Here is a 20,592-nt window from a genome sequence, read left to right on the forward strand (position 1 = left end):
AAATGTGATTAAAAAGTTTTTAACATTTTATGTACCGTAATGATTGTTTACATTATGTTACATTACAATTTGTTTTACATTTATAACGCGGAACAATGTTAATTTGACGAGTAAGATAAATTGATAGATTACAACATTTTCTATGCATTTTGTAAAGTGTTAATTTTTGCTTTCCATATTATACCATTGCCGAAATGTTGGACTGATATAACATTAATAAGTTTATATAACGGTACAACATTTCAATTTAAACACACTAACGCTATTATATACATCCATTTAAAGAACACGTCTGACGTTCGCTGTGTCCCACCAACACTCCAATTTTGACGATGTATCCTCATGTACATCTATACGCGCCATCTTGTTTATTATATTACATCACTTTTCTCTCGTGCATTTTTAAACACCACCTTATTCTGGGCATAACGACACTCCTATCTTGTGAATCTTTACAAAATATTGTGCTTAGCGAGTTGACAACACTGGTATGTTGTAACTCTTTACAAAATATAATGGCTGGTACATTACCACACCATTTTACCTTTGGTCTGGATAAAAATCTGGATAATGGATAAAAATATTTAAAAGATTGAAAAAAATAAACGGTAGGCTATAAAAAATAAATCATTGATGGTCAATATAACATTATTATCTATGTTTACCTATTACTAGAACTGAATGTTGTACCAATTTCTAAACATAAACCTCTTTTCATTTGAATATGTATTTACCTGAGTACATATTTAAATATACTTTTTAGCAACGGCGTGGAAGGTTTTCCTGATTTGCTGAACACGTGTGCTTGTAAATCGATACAAATTATCGATCATTACTATTATTATTATGTATCTTTGCATATGTTGTCGGTATAGACAGATAAATGTTTGAAATTTGCAAAATTTACATTAATTGTGTGATAAAAATCTTGGGTACATCTTTACCAAACATCATGGTTCGATTTCACTAGTGCCTACACGTTGTAACTGAATTGCGTGTTGACGCCGTGTCGTTACTAGTCACTTACCATATCTTTACAAATGCCGAGTTGTACTATGAGGCAAATTTAACATAAAGCATATCTCTACAGAATACCACATGACAAGACAGATGTTTACGGAGCGCAACATTGAAGGTGAAGAAAACACTAGCGTGGAGCATATGTCAAATGAGAGACCATTAAACACTGTACATAAATATAGTTCGATTGATTTTTTTTTAAATTTTTTGAACCAAGTAAAATGCGATTTCACGTCAGGCTTTTCACCACTTAACACACACTGACTGATTTCAGAATTCAAAACGCCTATACATAGAGACTTATGAATGCATTTCCCAAATGGACCTTGAATTGAACTATTTTAAGGAAAAAAATATGGCTGTGACGTCACTGATACCCTCTGCTGGAACAATTCTAAAAAAATAATAATAAAATAAACCGAACTATTTTCCGAGACAGCGTTGAATGTTTTTTCATCAAATATACATATGTACTTAATTTTAGTGTTTTCTAATGTCTGTGTCTCTAATGGTGTGACTTATCTCCCGCATGGATTGTTACGGGGGAGTGTTTACTCACTGCATGACAAAATTAGTACTTTCCACATTTTAACGGAGGGTGTTTGTTCCATATCAAAGTTTACGCCAATACAAAACTAGAAAAATCTTCCGCATCCTCAGAGACCTTCATGTTCACGACATCATCACCAGAGTAACTTGCACATGAACATCTTTAGAACACGCCACGTTTACAGAGTACCAATACAAGTGACTTGCGCAGCTTGCACAAAATGGCATGTTTATATAATGACAATACAGCTACCTTGTGCGTCTTCACAGAACACAAAATTTACACTGTGAAAACACTATAGTTTCTTAGGTATCTTTAAAAAATGTAATCTTTACACTGTGAAAACACTACTATTTTCTGCATCGTTACAGAATATCGTATTTCCCGTGCCATAACTGCCACGACTTTGTACAGAATGTCACATTTTTGCTCACTGTCACAACGCCAGGATTTGCACATGTTTATACACGGTATCAATCCTGACTGCGTGACTGCATCAGCCTCTCGCACATGTTTCAAAGCATAATAATTTATCTTCACAACATTGTCGCACGCTAACACATTCATTTACATATTTAAACCTTAATCTATATATAACGTCATTTCAAAATCCAGTCACACTTATACCGTGACATCCACATCATTTATGAATTATGCAGTGAGGTCAGTTTAACCGCGCGATATCACTGGGTGGTTACATCTGTACATTTAAATCCATGCAGTCACATTTAAACCGTGACATCAACCGTCTTATGTTTTGTCTTAGATTCTTGCCATAAACATGCAGTGAGGACATTTCCACCGCGACAGCACTGGATACTTGCACCTATACACCCAAATCCGCACGTCACGCTTAAGCCGTCACATCCACATTTTGTCTCAGATTTATGTCCGTAATCATGTATAGTCAGGAAAGTTTAATAGAGCGACAGCGTTGGACACTTGCACCTACACACCTATATATCTAAACGTCACGTTTAAACCCTCACATCCACATCCTGTTGCATTTCCTTCAATTCTGGCCGATTATGTTTGTTAAGGTGGTGTGACTGGGTGTAAATTGCTTCCATATCGGCCTATAGATAAACTAGGTTATTCAGGGCTGAACTGTCACTTCATCTCCGCTTCTATCGCTTTAGATTCTTCTACATCCTTTCTACAACATTTGCGTAACAGTGGATATAACGCCATCACCAAAGATCCCACAATCATCAGACTGCCGTTGATGTAAAAAACAGAGTCGTAGGTCCCCGTTACGTCCTTTAACAAGCCTGGAAACAGTGGAGAAAGGTTTAAAAAGTTAGTACTTTGGGCATAAGCTATAAACGATTTATTTATTTATTTGATCGGAGTTTGACGTCGCACTCAAGATTATTATGTTGGGTGGAAACCTGGCAGAGCCCTATGGAAATACAATGCTGCCGTACCTTTTCACACACGACCGGAGAGGAAGCCAGCATGAAGCTGGACTTGAACTCACAGCCATTGCATTGGTGAGAGGCTCCTGAGTCAGTGCGCCTCGCTAGCACGCTAATTAGCAAACCGCGGAGGGAGACAGCTATAACTGACCGCGTTATACATGTGCACAGTGCTTGTTTATTTATGTTATAATATTAATTTTGATATACCGCGCTATTATTATCCGGCAATGCACATCGCCTTGTGCGAAACGCGACGTCAGGAGGGGGGTGGGGGGGGTGCATAAAAAATGGGCCGTACTTTGACACTCAATATCTCCGAAACCCTCTTACGCTTCTGAAAATTTACACACTCAAAAGCCATTATGTCCTTAGTATACAGACCAAGTTTCAATTTCATCCTTTTCATCAAAATAGAGTCAAAACGCATGTTCCGGACATTTCAAAATGATGTTCTACCTTGTTTTACTTGAAAAGGATATCAATTCCTTGTCCGCCGCAGAGAAAACCATCTTGATTGAGCAAAACTTGTGCCTATGTGGCAGAAGGGTTTCTCTGACACTAGAGCCAGACAAGTTTTCCAGACGACACTTGATTTTACGCGTGTCATACTCATGACACATGACAGGTGATGAAATGTGGGTCACCGGAACGTGCGTTTTTGAGGCTATGTTTTCATTTTAACTATGTGTACAGACTACTCAAGCTATGAGCTTGGAAAATGGTTGATATATTAACAAAATCATGCCATTTGAATGCCTAAAGTTTGAAAGGGTTTGAACACAGGATAATGGAGCAATGCAGCTTCAAAGTACGGATCATTTTGTTATGCCAACCCGCTACATAGTTCGAATTATGGTCCATTCCGCGAATGCATTGATAGGTGAATTCGTACACATGTGTTTTAAATACAGAAGACTGGTGCTGAGTTGACATTAAGGTCAGAAACCTAGCTTCACTGGCCACAGTATGGTCAGAAAAGCCCACCGCAGAATCCAACGTTTTCGTTATTTTTCATCTGACATATGTATTCCATTTTGGTGTTAGCAGACTCTCTCTCTCCCTCTCTTTCGTCTGTACCCAACCCTTTAGCGCGATAGCGCAGCGTAATGACTCAGGAGTCTCTCACTAATGCGATCGCTGTGAGTTCAAGTCTGGCTCATGCTGACTTTCCTCTCCGGCCATAGGTGGGAAGGTGTGCCAACAACCTGCGGATGGTCGTGGGTTTCCCCTGGGCCCTACCCCGTGTCCTCCCAGCATAATGCTGGCCGCCGTCGTATAAGTGAAATATTCTTCAGTGCCGCGTAAAACATCAATCAAATAAATAGATAAATGAATAAATCTTTTGCCTGTGTATGATTCATTAAATGTTTGATTGATTAATCGTTTCCACGCCATACTCCATAAGTTGCCGACCGGTTTAAAATGCCGAGGAAAAAGTAGTAGCTGGCACAAACCACCGGCATTTGGCAAGTGACTGACCAGCTTCTCAAACTATGAATACATACCTAAAACAGGAGGTGATATTGTGTTGAATATTCCTTGGAAGAATGCGATGAATCCCAGACCTTTGGCAATCCTAGACACGGTAACTATTTCCACTGTAATAGACATAGTTAGGACAATTGGAGCACTCCCGAGCAGTCCCAGAAACCCACACATGATTGCCATGGAGGTAAACGTCCTACAAAAACTGAAGCCTATGCTCAGAATGCCTGTAAGCAGGGTTAATATGACGTAGAGTTTCTTGGGCCCCAGTTTCTTGATATCCGCCAGGACTCCCATGGAGAATCGGCCGACGATTTCACAGGCGCCAATTATGGTCAACAGCAAGGCGGCCGATTCAGGAGATAAGCCCCTCTGTCGTGCGTGCGGGAAAAGATATATCATAACGTTGATAAACGGCACAAACGTCAAAATGGCCGACACAACGTAAACCACAAACCCTGGCGACTTGCACAAAGAGATGTCTAGAAATGTGGCAAAAATTGTCCGACAGTAATCTCGGACAGTTCGTTTCTGATCGGAAGTTGCTACTTCCGTTTTTTGTAGTTCGCGAGTCTTGTCCACGTCTTCGTTCATAAGTGTTTTAGCTGTGGATTTCTTGTGAATTTGTTGTTGTCTTTTCAGATTCTATGTCCTTTTTAAGCATGTCCTGCATCTCTACGGACTTTGAGATATATTCCACCGCTTTCGATTTGTCCTCTGGATCAGTAGCAAGGTCGTTTGGCACGGCGTGGTTCGATGACAACGTCGACATTTTGACTGGTCTCGCCAGCGCTCCCGTCACGCAGAGGTGCAAGAGAAGGGCTGCATACAACATCAACGTCCCTCGTAAACCAAACGCGTCTAACATCAGTACAATAACGGGAGACATCACAATCTGTCCGAGCGTTGCCCCGCAGAAAACGATGGACATTGCCAAGGACTTTCTCTTGTTAAAATATTTACCAATGGTCACTTGAATGGGGGCCAAACGTACAAGCTACTGCCAGTCCTGTAAGAAATAGCATGAAATGACGCAATCAGTAGAATCAATGAAACATCAGGCGTTTATACAACATCGGTCGTATTTCAGCCATATTGTGTCAAGGATATGCTAGAACCTGCAGCAGTTGTCTTTGGATGTGAGAATAACACTTAAACTCTTAGCCAATAGGGACAGACGCTTTTAAAATCAGGTAAAATAAACACTAATCATTTCAAATTCGAAATGTGTACTCAATATTTTGACCTGTTTAAAATATCTTCTAAATATTGAACTAAAGGATTGTCCTCAAATACATGAAATATAGGCCTTCATAGTTAAACTGTTTGCTACTGCAAACAACAACCACACAACACTATTTAACATGTCGATTTATCCATGGTTTGAAAAAGTCGGCTCTAATGTTTGATTAGACCACGCCCCCCCAACCCCCCCACCCCCCACCCCCACCCCCCAATCCCCCCCCCCCCCCCCACCCTCAATGTGTTATCTCTTCAGTACAAGTATATACATTTTTTCACTAGTTCTGGCATCGAGACGCAGAATATAAGTGTTATTTGTTATCTCAGTACAATTCATTTTTTTCATTGGTTCTGACATCCCCACACAACAGATGTGTTCCTCTCTTGTCTGTACCAGTTTCCTCAACATTGTTCACTGAAGCAAATCCCTCAAGGTTATCAACAGAGCAAGTGATATCTTTTGTTTGTATGCATTTAGAAAGTTGCCACTGATGATGGTCGGACAATACGCCGATCATACGCCGATCAGTTCAGCCAGATTTGGGACATGGATTTAAGGTTAGGGTCTAACTGTACTGTGCCCTCATTGCCCAGAATGTACGGCCAAGTGTCCAAGAGTACTCCCAAGCACACAGGAGTTGCCCCGTAATGTCCATAACTTGCATCCTAATGCCCAGAACATACCTCCTAATGTCCAGAACTTACTCCGTGATGTAAAGAAGTTATCCCGTAATGACCAAAAAAGTACCCCCGGCTGTCCAGAACGTACACCCTAATTTCCACACCGTACGCCCTAATGTCCAGAACGTACCCTCTACTGCCCAGAACTTATCCTGTACTGGCCAGAACTTACCCTCTACAGACCAGAACTTATCCTCAAATGTTCTACAGACCAGAACTTATCCTCTAATGTTCTACAGACCAGAACTTATCCTGTACTGGTCAGAACTTACCTTCTACCGACCAGAAATTATCCTCTAATGTTCTACTGACCAGAACTTATCCTGTACTGGCCAGAACTTACCCTCTACAGACCAGAACTTATCCTCTAATGTTCTACAGACACAACTTATCCTGTACTGGCCAGAACTTACCGTCTACAGACCAGAACTTATCCTCTAATGTTCTACAGACCAGAACTTATCCTGTACTGGCCAGAACTTACCTTCTACAGACCAGAACTTATCCTCTAATGTTCTACTGACCAGAACTTATCCTGTACTGGCCAGAACTTACCCTCTACAGACCAGAACTTATCCTCTAATGTTCTACAGACCAGAACTTATCCTGTACTGGCCAGAACTTACCTTCTACAGACCAGAACTTATCCTCTAATGTTCTACAGACCAGAACTTATCCTGTACTGGCCAGAACTTACCTTCTACAGACCAGAACTTATCCTGTACTGGCCAGAATTTACCTTCTACCGACCAGAACTTATCCTCTAATGTTCTACTGATCAGAACTTATCCTGTACTGGCCAGAACTTACCCTCTACAGACCAGAACTTATCCTCTAATGTTCTACAGACCAGAACTTATCCTGTACTGGCCAGAACTTACCCTCTACAGACCAGAACTTATCCCTCTAATGTTCTACAGACCAGAACTTATCCTGTGCTGGCCAGAACTTACCTTCTACCGACCAGAACTTATCCTCTAATGTTCTACTGATCAGAACTTACCCTTTAATACCCCAAACTTACCCTCTACTTACCAGAACTTACCCCCTATTGCACCGTTAACAAAAATGAGAACCTCTGTACTCCTGGCTTGAGAAGACAACACTCCAGAAATAAAGTGCATTATTCCTCCGAAGATAATGACAACCCTCTCTGTCAGTCGGTCACACAGGCTGGTGGCAAGAGGGGCTTAAACAAGAAATAATAGACATTACGCAATGGCCTCTTTACAATGGCGCCATTCCATTTCTGTCAGTCGGTCACACAGGCTGATGGCAAGAGGGGCTTAAACAAGGAATAATAGATATTACGCAATGGATTCTTTACAAATGACGCCAGTCCATCTCTGCCAGTCGGTCACACAAGCACGAAGACGGAAGCAATTCTGAATTTACCGGCAAACACGAGTCACAAGGCATAATGGACAATGCTGATAGCACAAGATCACATACGTTTCCGCACAATGGATAAAGCATATAGAAGAAAGGATCAAGAAGTTTGACACAAAGCATTTTTCTATGAATAATAATACATAATAACATAATGGAGTTTTGGCGGACATCCCTTTTCACAGTTTCCATCGGGCTCTTTCTGGTTTCTTCATTCTTTAAATCCTGTCCACCGTCACATCAATCAAAATTTTTTGCACACATCGTAAAATTATAACAGAAAGACTTAAAGGCAATCCGTGTGCGCAAACCTCCTCACAGCTAAAAGTACAAACTCCCTCACCAATTGACTACAGTCTGAATGTCTGTTCTCTGCGTCAATTCTGAAAAATCACTTAAAGTTTTCAGATCAGATCAATTTTACTGATTGGCCCTTAGCCCAAGCCCAACCTGTGCATAAAAATAGAACTTTTCACATATCTGACAGACAAAAAGAATCAGTGAAACAGACAAATAAGCGCCGGCAAAACATAAGACACCTGGGCGAGTTAATGATACCTAAAAACGTACCCACGAAAGCATAGACAACTGATCGCACACCCAGCACCAGGGATATGATCGAGGCGGAAGCTTCGAACTCCTGCAGGAAGGCAGAGAAGAATATCCCGAAGCCCTTCAGGTAACCGCCCAAAATGAAGAAAGAGAAGGTGGTGGCTGAAAAACAAGACAGAAGCATGTTATTTATTTATTTATTTATTTGGTTGATGTTTACGCCGTACTAAAGAATATTTCACTTATACGACGGCGGCAAGCATTATGGCGGGTGGAAACCGGGTAGAGCTCGGGAGAAAACCACGACCATCCGCAGGTTGCTGGAAGACCTTCCCATGACGACCTTCCCATGACGACAGATTTACAATTGTAGGTTAAATACTAAATCTAGATGTACACCTGTGGGGTAAATACCAGATCTACATGTACACCTGTGGTAGTAATTACTGGATCTACATGTATGCCCTTTGGGTATATACCGGATCTATATGTACACCTTTTGGGTAAATACCGGATCTACAGGTACACCTATGGGGGTAAATACCAGATTTACATGTACACTTTTATGTGTTCAATACCGGGTCTACATGTACACTTTTATGTGTTCAACACCGGGTCTACATGTACACTGAATCTCTTTATAAATATAAGACATGTGCAATCTTTGCTTATTCCACGCAGCAACCTCTGTGGTTATTCCACGGACCAACCTCTGCGGTTACACTATCTTCGGCTATTCAACAGAACAATATCTGCGGTTTTTCAACGGACCAACCTCTGTGGTTTTCCAAAGGAACACTATTTTCGCCTATTCCACAGAACAATATCTGCTGTTATTCCACGGGAAAAAATCTGTGGTTATTTATTGAACACCATTTGCTGTTAATCCACAGAACAATATCTGCCGTTATTCCATTAGACCAAATCTATGGATATTCAACGAACACCATCTGCCGTTATTCCACGGGACAAAATCTGTGGTTATTTATCGAACACCATCTGTCGTTAATCCACGGAACAATATCTGCTGTTATTCCATGGGACAAAATCTGTAGTTATTCAACGAACACCATTTGCCGTAATTCCACAGAACAATATCTGCCGTTATTCCATGGGACAAAATCTGTAGTTATTTAATGAAAATATTCTGCCGTTATTCCACTGAACAATATCTCCTGTTATTCCATATAACTCTCACATATAAGAGAAACTGTTACACAGTAGAGAAACTGTCACAGATCAGAGAAAATGTGAAACAGTATGGGAAATGTCAAACACCAGAGAAACTGTTACATAACACGGAAACAGCCACAGATCACTGGGAGTGTGAAACAGTATGGGAGATGTCAAACACCAGAGAAACTGTTACACAACGTGGAAACAGCCACAGATCACTGGGAGTGTGAAACAGCATGGGAAATGTCAAACACCAGAGAAACTGTTACATAACACGGAAACAGCCACAGATCACTGGGAGTGTGAAACAGTATGGGAGATGTCAAACATCAGAGAAACTGTTACATAACACGGAAACAGCCACAGATCACTGGGAGTGTGAAACAGTATGTGAGATGTTAAACATCAGAGATACTGTTACACAACGTGCAAACAGTCACAGATGAGAGGGAGTGTGAAACAGTATGGGAGATGTCATACATCAGAGAAACTGTTACATAACACGGAAACAGCCACAGATCACTGGGAGTGTGAAACAGTATGGGAAATGTCAAACACCAGAGAAACTGTTACATAACACGGAAACAGCCACAGATCACTGGGAGTGTGAAACAGTATGGGAGATGTCAAACATCAGAAATACTGTTACACAACGTGGAAACAGCCCCAGATCACTGGGAGTGTGAAACAGTATGGGAGATGTCAAACATCAAGAGAAACTGTTACATAACACGGAAACAGCCACAGATCACTGGGAGTGTGAAACAGTATGGGAGATGTCAAACATCAGAGATACTGTTACACAAAATGGAAACAGCCACAGATCACTGGGAGTGTGAAACAGCATGGGAAATGTCAAACACCAGAGAAACTGTTACATAACACGGAAACAGCCACAGATCACTGGGAGTGTGAAACAGTATGGGAGATGTCAAACATCAGAGATACTGTTACACAAAATGGAAACAGCCACAGATCACTGGGAGTGTGAAACAGTATGGGAGATGTCAAACATCAGAGAAACTGTTACACAACATGGAAACTGCCACAGATCAGAGGGAGTGTGAAACAGTATGGGAGATGTCATACATCAGAGATACTGTTACACAAAATGGAAACAGCCACAGATGAGTGGGAGTGTGAAACAGCATGCGAGATGTCATACATCAGAGAAACTGTTACACAACGTGGAAACAGCCACAGATCACTGGGAGTGTGAAACAGTATGGGAGATGTCAAACATCAGAGATACTGTTACACAACGTGGAAACAGCCCCAGATCAGAGGAAGTGTCACATATCCGGTTTACAAATGTGTACTTTCGACTTTAAAGCCAGGGTCATTTCATACGCAAATAATGATGACATCACAGACGGGCAATACACTGGCACATGTCTAACTGATGAGAACGAAGAGTCTTTGTTGCAGCCCTTTAATGGCGATCAGAAATATGACGAAAGCTTGTACATGGAACCTCAATCGTTCATTTAATTTGTCCTAGTGCACTCGGCGCTGGCTCAGGTGGTTTAAGTGTGAGTTCGAATCCAGGTCTATCCGGCTAAAGTTCAGCAGGTTTGTAAGGCAGCTGGCTAATTACGGTGGTTTAATCGGCGTATTCTAGTTTCCTCCATCCACCCATAATCTGGATCGTCGTATTGACACTATTATTGATGGGTATACTACAGTCAATATTAAAATATGGATAAACAACAATGATATAAATAACACATAAAATAAGGAAAGGATTATAATCCGAATGGATCGTGTATATGGTCCAACAATGGATGCCAAATTTTGATCGAGCCACACAGAAGCCAATAGACAGAGCGGTTTCTAGTGCTATACGTTTCCGCTAAAACTCTACGAACCAACGCATGGCAATGAGTAAAGCGTGTGATAAAAACACAGGTGAATTCATCTGAAGACATTGAACAAACTCTATGTTAGGACTTATAATAAATGGACATCAATCGTTCACGCCTACAGCTGGGAGTAATACAGCAGTTCATACAGAACAGCCAAACGCTGCTTCCGGCTTCACTCGTATAGCATGTAGACATCCTTCAAAAGGTGGCTTGTGTAGGCCTACAGGGGTTAAGGTTGCCCATGCATCACACGCCTGCTGCTGTATTCTTATCAAAAATACATTTTAACCGGATACTTTGTTTGGCAATATTATTGTTCAGTCGCTAATGTGTGGTGTTTGTGAACATCATCGCAAAATTGCATGTCGTAACGGCTTTTACTTACGGCTAAAATTTAACGGCATTTGCAAAACGTGACTAGGTTGTTTAATCATGACTTGCATCAGCTATTAGGCCTATGTGTTATGATATGAACTGTTACAGTCTATTTCTAGCCAGTCGCCTATATTCAGATGTCTGTAAAATCCGTCATACTCCCTACAAAAATGCGCTTATTTAGTGACACGTTAAAACACAAGCTCTACACACTGATATTTTTGTTGTACGTCTATATTATCGCAAGGAAAATGCAGTTAAAATACTTTTTCTAATCCATAATGTTAAACCCCATAAGCCTGGCTTCAACACCAAGAACAAATACCTTGGGTGACGTCATAATTATTCAGAAACACTAATGGTTTGAATATACAAAATTGTATGAAAACAAAACCAGCAAGAAAAGAGATAGCGTGTGTCTATACAACAACAACAACAAAACGCACGTAGATCGCGATTCTGACACTACCTCCAGTCGATTTCACAACACCAGTTTTTACTTCGGCGAAAATTCTACACTTCACATTAACGCTTGTTTTTGGATCCTTGGATGTAAAATTGGGAACCCAAATATTTTGAAATGGGGAATAGTCACAATCTGATCTCACTAAACCGTAAATTCGTCACTCTACTAGATTTTACAACTTTTATTTAGGTCAAAAATCGCTTTCACATAGCATGCAGTTTGGTCTATAGTCAAAATCTGAATTGCTATTTAAAGGCTTATTTTTTGGATGACATGAGTCAAAATTTGAATTGCGATTTAAAGGCTTATTTTTAGACGACGTGAGTCAAAATTGGAAACCCTCAACAAGCATGATGCTGAGGCAGATATATCAAAATTTGAAGGTCAACTAATATATGGAGGTTTTAAGCTTTGTATCTCATACAGAGGTTTCACGGCGTCTTTAGTAATTGTAAAAAATCTCTTTGTTGAATGTGTTCCTGATGTTTGCTACATAAGAGTATGAAACTCAAATAATATAACATGTATACCCTCTCTGTTACTTCACACCGTTTGTCTGCAAAACCAACTGGTGCGAAAGGACACAGTTTAAATTTTAATTTTTAAGCACGGCAAGTCTTTTCCCTTCTATACGGAACACCATACTTTATTACTTTAGAATATTTGTGTAGACCTACATGCTGTAGTTTTACATATCGGTTATGTAATGGCTTTCACAAAATTATGCCAATCCCTTATCAGTATATGGGGATTTAAATCGTCAAACCAGATGGGTATGGTTAAGAATACGAATTACCTACGAATTTTTTGCTTTTAGGTTAAATGCTTTCATTGGGCAAGATATCGATCTTACATGAAACACTCGACAGACAATTGGCCACGGGCCCTCGTGTCTCTTATCGGGAATGGGTAAGTATAGGTGGAATAGGCGTGTAGACTTTGATCACCTTTGCACAGCGATATGGCGAGTGAACAGGTAGGTCCCCTCCTATGCACTATGACAGATGTCTTTTCATGTCTAATAAAGTACATTACTATGAAGTACAGCTTAATTTATGCTATGCAGATTTGACATACTAGCAATTTACGAATCCGTTCTACTAAGCTTCCGTCCATAAATCACGTAAGAGTCAGCTGAAGTTCACTTACATGTATATGCAGGTAAAGTAAATAATACGAATGTCATGTTCTCAGATTTCGGTTAGCTTTTTGCTTTCACTGTTAGTGGACTTCGCACAGCCTAAGGCACACAGCGTGTCTGCGTCACTCTGACACCAGTCAGTGTCAAATACTTAGGCTACATCTAAAGTCTTAACCCCGAAAACGTCGGAATAAAAAAGTATAAAAACGAAGCAAGACTTTATGTGAACCCAATATAGTGGACAAATATATTTATATCTGCACAGTGGACACAGGGTAGATGATGGTAATCTAGTTACCATGATGATTGGCCAGTTTCGCATCGCGTATATACATCTCATGGAATTGACGCTCTATATTTTGTCAATTAATATCGTACATTTCTCCCGTTCTACTCTGCACAAGCAATTGTGTACACAAATTCACAAAATGTGTTCCAAAGACACAGTAACTGTAGCAATTTTGCACTGGAACATTAATGTGTATCTTGCATTCTTCATCTTTGTACATGTACACCTTTAATGTATAACAAATTGTGTTGTGGTGATACACATTTTGTATAAATCGCTATCTACAGTCATATATGGGTACAAAACGGTACACATTTACTTTTTGAGGGTACATCATGCTAAAATAAAGAACTGATGAATTTGTTGCCTACAAGTTATTTTTATCTAGGTGCAGGCGTGTAGGTTCAATGTATTGGAGGTTTTAATCAACCCAAAACGCACGGCTTTACGGAATGAAGATATGGCCACCAAAACTGCACGAGTAAATAGCGATACCTTGCTCGATCTGACCTAGAGGTCACAAAATGAGTACGGTCAGGGCGCTTCTTGTCTCAAGTTGCTGTCATAATGCCTTGGCTGACCTTATTACTCCTGTCAAAACTGAACTTAACAGAAACGGGTTGACAGATATGCTGGCTTTGTGTTTGATGACATACTGCGGTGGGGATGTCCAACTCACAGATAATGTAGTTTAATTTTTTATTTTTGTTTAATGGCATACTAAAGAATTTTTGAATAAGCGATGGCGGTAAGTTTTATGGGTGGAGGAAAATGGGGTGCTCTGCGGGAACCACTGACCTTCGGCAAGTTGCTTCGGCATCATTTCTGCTATGCGTGTGATGTACAGTTATATACGCACCATACTGGCAAAAGACAAGTAGTCCTCGCAAACGAGGTGTCGTCTACGGACAGCAAAGTCAGAGAAGGTACAAATTTCCTGTCCAACGCTGGGACTGCTAGATACTGTCGTAAGATGATCTATTTCAACGTATTCGATACAGTAAATTAACGCTAATATATTTCATATAAAATATTCAAAAGAATTCCGCTGTGGAAGGGTTATAAAGCTTAATTAGGCCTAAAGAGGAATTAATATTGATTTCATTCTTTTATCAAAGATATTCATGTATTATACAGAACTCCACATTTATTTATTTATTTATTTGATTGGTGTTTCACGTTGCAGGCCTACTCAAGAATATTTCACGTATACGATGAGATTCTACATGCTCGTCATGCTACAGTGATATGCCGTACTCAAGAATATTTCACTTATACGACAACGGCCAGCATTACGATGAGAAGAAACCAGGCAGAGCCCTGGGGAATCCCACGACCATGTAATAGTGCAAATAGACCTGAATTCTGTACATTTATATAATAGGTGAACATTATTTCACCTTGGCATCTGCGTTGTAGGACATTAAAAGGCGTTAAGCTGAAAGCTTTCTATAACGCGATACACACTCCACGGCGATACGTATACAAGGTATGATTTAGACAGGCTAAATCGATTCTCGTCCAATGATGTCGAACCCTATCATTACGAATGTGCACGACAAAACTCGCTTATACAGAGCTGTACCTCCATATGTAATACAGGCCGACGCACCATAATTCCTCAACGCATATGAAAGAGCAACTTTCATCGGAATGTAAACACACATTTAAGTTGATTTGGGAGAAAAAATTACATTGGTTGGGCTGGCCAAAGTCAGGGCTTCACAAAAAGTATAATTTTATTGGCCTACACGGAATAATAGCCTCAGAATATGATTGAATAAACACGTTGCAAACATGCGAAATGGTTTGCAGAAATACAGAACATGTTTGGAGGGATCTATAGCTTTGTCTTTCAGCTAACATATGACTTGCTCTTTCGCTCATGCCCTAGATACATGCACAGTAGACCTTACAAAGGCCCCCTATGTATACACGTATCTGAATTCAGCCAAATGGTCTGACACTGTAGTAAGCCTAGACCATGTAGTTTTAAGCCTATATGATTCAGATTATGCAAACTGCTTTTTGAGAAAACTAAACAGAAATCTGACATATTCCTACCTGCAAGCAAAATTATGGAGTGACACACAGCCATGGTGAAAAGCAGATCGAAGCAGTAGAACTGCACAATAACAACAAAGACATGCGGTTGACCGTGAAGCGCGCATACGTTATGAGCGTCATTCAGACAGTATTTATCAAACTGCCTCCAGCGATACTTAGCGGCCCTATGTAAATATAGGCCTGTGAGTATAATCCCTGCAGAGTATAATTTACAGAAGTAAGCCAGTCAAAGAAGATAACTGTTAAACAATTTTATATACCAGAAGTCAAGACTTGTAAGACTATGACCTTTGACGACATGCATAGAATTATAAAATGTTATTGCGCTTTAATAGTGTCACTAAAGGAATACGAATCTCTCATTTACGCTTATAATCCATCCCTTGGCAAATGACTTCAAAAACATTCAAAGGTTTCAAATCTAAAATCGCTGGTAGAAATACCCGTAAGGCGACATCCTTGATTGAATATCGATTTGAGGCAAATGCTATGTTTACTTACCTCAATGTTATTTTACATATTTTTTACATTATATATATATATATATATATATATATATATATATATATATATATATATATATATATATATATATATATATATATATATAGTGTGTGATTTGTGTCTTCTCCCCGCGGTGACACTAAAAACACGACAGCTTTATCATTCCGCAGATTGAAGACACAGCGTATTTGTAAACGTCCTGATTGAATCCCATACAATATCTCTACCGTAATGTGTGAGAACTTTACGCCTGCTGTTATATATGAAATTGTTATCACTCATGTGCTATGCATTATGCCCATGGCGATTTGATTTGATTCAATTGTACATTTGAGTGTTGCTTAAGACCGCAATTTGGCCTCCTTAGCCGACGGGTTAGCCTTCTGACATAGCAGAATGATTCATGAGCCTCTCACCAATATGATTGGGAAGGTATGGCTACAACCTGCTGATGGTCGAGGGTTTCCATAATGCTGGAAGCCGTGCGTATAAGTGAAATATTCTCGAATATGGCCCAAGAACCAATCAAATAAATGAATAAATAAACTAACACAACTTTAAAGAATTTTCCCTGTATACAGTGGCAGTTACCAAGTCTTTACGATAAGGGCGAGGAATCTACAAATTCCCTGTCGGCCAAATCCGGGACCGAACCCGCACCCAGCACATGCCTCGTGGTTCGTATTCGCGAACCTTGTTCAATGAGGTATATGTACAACCCGCTTCCCACTAAGGATACAGAGTCACACTGGCTACAGAAGAGAATGTACACCACGAATCAGCCTACCTGCGGTCACAAGGCATGCCCAGCCCCGATCGACGTCCTGTGACTTTGGCACCATGTTTGCTGGTATGGGAATTCTGTCATCTGACGGTGCCCTGGAAGGTAACGACTGATTATATATATATATACTTGGATAAGCTCAAGTCTTCAGGATCTTAATAAGCTTAGCGTATAATATGAAAAATTGAATGTCCCGTCCAACTTTAAGATGCAACGAACACTCCAGCAAATCCATAGCTGGCTGACCCAAACTGATTCACATGCGCTCTTTACTTCCATATTTTCATTTACGCATTTAGGCCTTTGGAAGGTTTTAAATGAGTTTGAACTGGGTATCATACCAAGTTCATATTTGATATTTTTTGTGGCTATTGGCGCTTAAAAACAAACAACAAATCAAATAGTAGTTGACAATAAACAATAAACCTACAGACATACATATATATATACTTATTCTTTCAGTTATTTAATTTTTTCCACGGCATGGAATTGCAAGATTCCGTTATTTCTGTAACAAATAGGGACGCTGTCCGGTTTCCTGCCACCATAACGCTGAATGGCCGCCGCTGTACAGATGAAATATCTTGTGAACGGCGTAAAATACTAATCAAATAAAATACATACATAAATAAATAAAATACATGTATAACCGACTAATAAGTGAATCGTTCGTAAGAAGAGAGTTTGTAGCGGTATACATGTGTGTTAACATCGGGCTATTTCTAAAGAGGCGGTCGAAAGTAGGTCATATAGTTTCTAATGTATCCATGCCCTAGTGCATGGGGTTGTACGAGAAGTGTGTCATAGACATGTGCGCAAGCCAACGAGTACGGTGTGCATTATTGACATTGTACGTATACGGGCACCCAGTTCTGAGTCAATGTTTAGAGCCATGACTAAGCACACATTTTGTACAACGTACACGTCCCACTTTTTCACCCCAACTGTAACGGCAGTGAGCGGTAAGATTTCAACCCTTTCTCCAGGTAGGCGCGGCTTAAGCAATAGTTATGAATATTAACGAGTACGCCGTACAAGCAACGTCACTGGTTTTGTTCATGGCGGGAAAAGAAGAATTTAGACAGATGGAGCAAAGTATCTCAGCCACTGACAGCAACGTCAGTGATCAGATTTGGACTGTGACAGTTATCATGCCTATCGTCAGCACACTGACGGGTTGATAATGCCATGTCAGACCACGAGCAATCTATCACACTGAAGTTAATCCTGTATAAAGTGGACACATATTTCGGAAACGGAGGTAAGTTGTAGTTATTTTTGTTTTTTAAGCTAACTTACATTCAGTGCGGTTTATACTTACTTAGTAATAAAAAGGGCAATTTATTTTGTTGTTCCACATGTAGGCCAGTGGAGCCCTGATGACAAGGTAAATTCGCTGTTGATTAAGTCGCTTCTATGTATAATAAAACATGCATTTTATCATTTAATTCAGTTGTTTTGTTTATACAGCTATTATACAGTTACTCGTAGACTTTTGTATGAGGGAATAATATTTTGCTAATTGTTAGATGTTTTTGTCAGATGTAATGATTTATTAACAGGTTATTAAGTTTTTATAACGAATAACATGACCTTGCAATTGCAATCTTCACATGACCTGGGTTAAATATAGTGTTTTAATTAACTTAATTTAAGACTTAATTTAAAAAACTTAATGCATGTGAAGCAATGATCAGGCTACATTTAATGATGGAGAACAAAGACGTGAACCACCATCATTGTTTAGCCTTAAAATAAATACACCTTATTTATTTTGCATAATGATTTTAAGGACTGTATTTGCACATATGCATTATCTGCGGAATCCTGGAGTATTTAATACAGCTAGAGTGGATGGCACCATTTATTACCCCATGGCCTCACCCAATCTTGAGTTTCTTTCGATATACGGTACTGCATAGCATTCAGCATTAGGATGTGCATTTTAGGTCACTGTATATTTTATTAATAAAACAAGTGATTTCTTTTGTTTATTATTTTGCACTCTGCAGTGTAATGTAAAGTGTACCTAGAAGGTGGATGTACATGCATGTATGTGTGAGGGAGTTTGCAGGAAGACCCATTTGGTGGATTAGAGAACCATCTTAGGTTTCTTATACTTAACACCAGTCTTAACCATCTGTGTACAGGACATTAAAAAGACTGCTGGTCAAGACCTGGCACAGACTTGGTATCAGTACACAGTTACGTAATTAACAGGCCATAGCACTTTGATCTTCTTATCTTAATGTTTGGAGTCCATCTCACTGATCTAGAGAGAGTAGTAAATTAGCTCTATTAATGTAGGAACATCCACTCAGTTTGAAAGGATGCCTTGGGAAGTCAGGAATTTTGCAATAGTCTTGACCTCTCAGACATTGTGTTAGTAGGCCTACTCTTCAACTTGGAAAAAAATGTCAGATGTGGGTAGTCCTGATACTGCACCCGCGCCACTGGCACTCTGTACATCATGCAAGTAAACAGTTCTTGGTATGGCCATGAAACACAAACAACAGATAAATAAATGAATAAACAGATATATAAATAAATAAACAAATGATTTAATTTCTCAACAGATCTCAAAAAGCAGTATTTATGTTGGCAAGATGGACGAGATGTGACGGGTAGCTGTGTTGACTTTGATGGCTTTTCTTTCATGGATTGTTGGTAAAAAATCATGGAATGTCATTGTGCCACAAGCCAAAAGAAACAGACAAAGCAGGTTAGTTGCATGTAAAAGTGTGTGTCACATTTAAATTTAGAAATAAATTACATATTAACTTTTAAACATCTTTTATAGTTAATACTTTATGGGCTCACTTGTTGTAGTGGACAGTACAGCCTTCTAGCAATCTTTATTTTTATGTTTCTTATTGATAGATTGAAAGCCAGTGATAACCTGCCCATATGCTCATACAGGCATCAGTCAGATCACTTTCAGATTTGTTCAAACACCAAATTTGCTGTTTGGAAGAGAATCTGGCTGTTGACGACTTATTAAAGTAACACCTGGCTTCATGTCAGTGTTCGCAGAGAACTCAACAGTTGATGACGAGATGATAATGAAGAGATGTGTTGTTTATGTAACATGGACTGAACATTCCACCAATTTCGGTGCATTTCGTCTCTGTTCTAGTAGTAAATGCCTCAAGCTCATGTACTGACAGATGCCTATTTATGGCCTTGGAAATCAGTTATATAGATGCGACTATGGTGATATTAGTTTCATATCTAGTTTATTATGCATTGCTTCCTTTTCACTATATTAGGAGTTGGAAGACTATAGAAGCTTACCGTGATTATCTGGTACCTGGAAGATGATGGAAGCACTCAAGGATAATTTAACTTTTGGCGATCCGTTTATTCTACTCGTGTGAACTATTGTTTGTTAATTTTATTGTAATAAAATGTTCATCTATAAATGTATCCCTAATCACTGTTTTCTATGAGTCTGTTATTTCTTTAGATCATTGTACTGTCTTATATTTATGATAGCATCCAGGTACCCTATAGGTTATTGGAGTACCTTAAAGGAGAAGAAAACTTTCAAAAATGATACTATGGGCTGAAAGGAGCACATTTTTT

At 39.5% G+C, this 20,592-nt stretch overlaps 1 long non-coding RNA gene across 1 annotated transcript; it reads right to left on the minus strand.

The window, feature by feature from the left end:
- Nucleotides 1-5,178: 5,178 nt before the first annotated feature.
- LOC135479045 (uncharacterized) lies at nucleotides 5,179-8,467 on the minus strand. Its single transcript, XR_010445814.1, has 3 exons — nucleotides 8,359-8,467; nucleotides 7,445-7,588; nucleotides 5,179-5,485 (listed from the first exon to the last, which is right to left on the minus strand). It is a non-coding gene; the product is annotated as an uncharacterized LOC135479045 (long non-coding RNA).
- Nucleotides 8,468-20,592: the final 12,125 nt, after the last annotated feature.

The sequence above is a fragment of the Liolophura sinensis genome, chromosome 12 (assembly GCF_032854445.1).
Source record: "Liolophura sinensis isolate JHLJ2023 chromosome 12, CUHK_Ljap_v2, whole genome shotgun sequence".
Taxonomy (NCBI): Eukaryota; Metazoa; Mollusca; class Polyplacophora; order Chitonida; family Chitonidae; genus Liolophura; species Liolophura sinensis.